Source organism: Propithecus coquereli, unplaced genomic scaffold (assembly GCF_000956105.1).
Source record: "Propithecus coquereli isolate 6110/MARCELLA unplaced genomic scaffold, Pcoq_1.0 Scaffold227, whole genome shotgun sequence".
Lineage (NCBI taxonomy): Eukaryota > Metazoa > Chordata > Mammalia > Primates > Indriidae > Propithecus > Propithecus coquereli.
In genome coordinates, this window is record NW_012147808.1 from 3,725,004 (window position 1) to 3,726,172 (window position 1,169).

Below are 1,169 nucleotides of genomic sequence, written 5' to 3' on the forward strand. Positions count from 1 at the left end.
CTATTAGGGAGCAAGGACAAAACTATGCACTTGTTGCATTTCTAAATTATTCAGATTTAACTTGAACATGCAAGGCTGAAGATAGGTCTCATTTCATTAGACTTGAATTAATTAGGTACTTCTACCTCCTCTCTGAAAAAGCAAACACCAATTTGCATTCTAACAACTGCTGTTTATTGGGCACTTATTAAGTGTCAAGTGCTATTCTGTGGACTCCGCATGTATTATTTTATTTCTTTCCACATCCTTTCAGCTTGGTAATATTATTAATATTATCTTCATTAAGTATGAGAAGTCTGAGACCCAGAAAGGTTATGTAACTAGCCCAAGTGTACACATTTCTTAAGTGATAGGCCCATACATTGCATTAAACTTTATAGCCTGACCACAACACCCACACTTTCAAGCACTACATCAAAGTTTGAAATCTTATCTGAAAATGCAAACATGGGAGTTATAAATCTCACCATTTTTCAGTTCCTTGAAAATTCTAGTGACGGTAATCTCTTATTCTCTGTGGAGAAAAGTCAATTTAGTGGCTGGCCAAAGTGTGAAGGTTGTTTCCTACTCTTCCTTCTACATCGAAGAGAGAAAGGAAGAGCATCTCTGGCAGAGGAGGTAGAGAATGTCCCCCACTGCTTATCAAGTACTGTTCATAACATAGTCTCAGGAAAAAAATAATAAAGCAGCAAAAGTCTCCTCCTTGCTTTCCTGCTGGAATTTAAAGAAATTTCCCTGAGAGGTCAACGACCCTATAGAATTGCTGCTCAGCTTCCCCAGGGTTTGGAAATATCCCATCAGTATGATTTTCCAAGACACAGTTTTATGTGGTTTTACTTGCTCAAGTCTTTGCAAAACTTTTGTGTCCCTGATCAATTAGAGGTTTTTTTTTTTTTTCTTTTTCAACTTCTGGGTTTCTATTTGAAGATGCTTTGATTTTCCTTCATGTTCAGGGATAGAATACTATGTATTCTGATGGAATCACAGAATTAGGGCAAAATCCCTGTGTATTTAGCAAGTAAAAGAACTGAGTTCTGTGATAAGGCAGCATCCATCCATATGGACAAAAGACATTGTTTTGGGACTAGGGTAGCAATGAGTGTTTATTAAAGAATAACATTTTATGTGTAAGTGTGCAAAGATTCATGGATTACTCAAAATGTTATTTT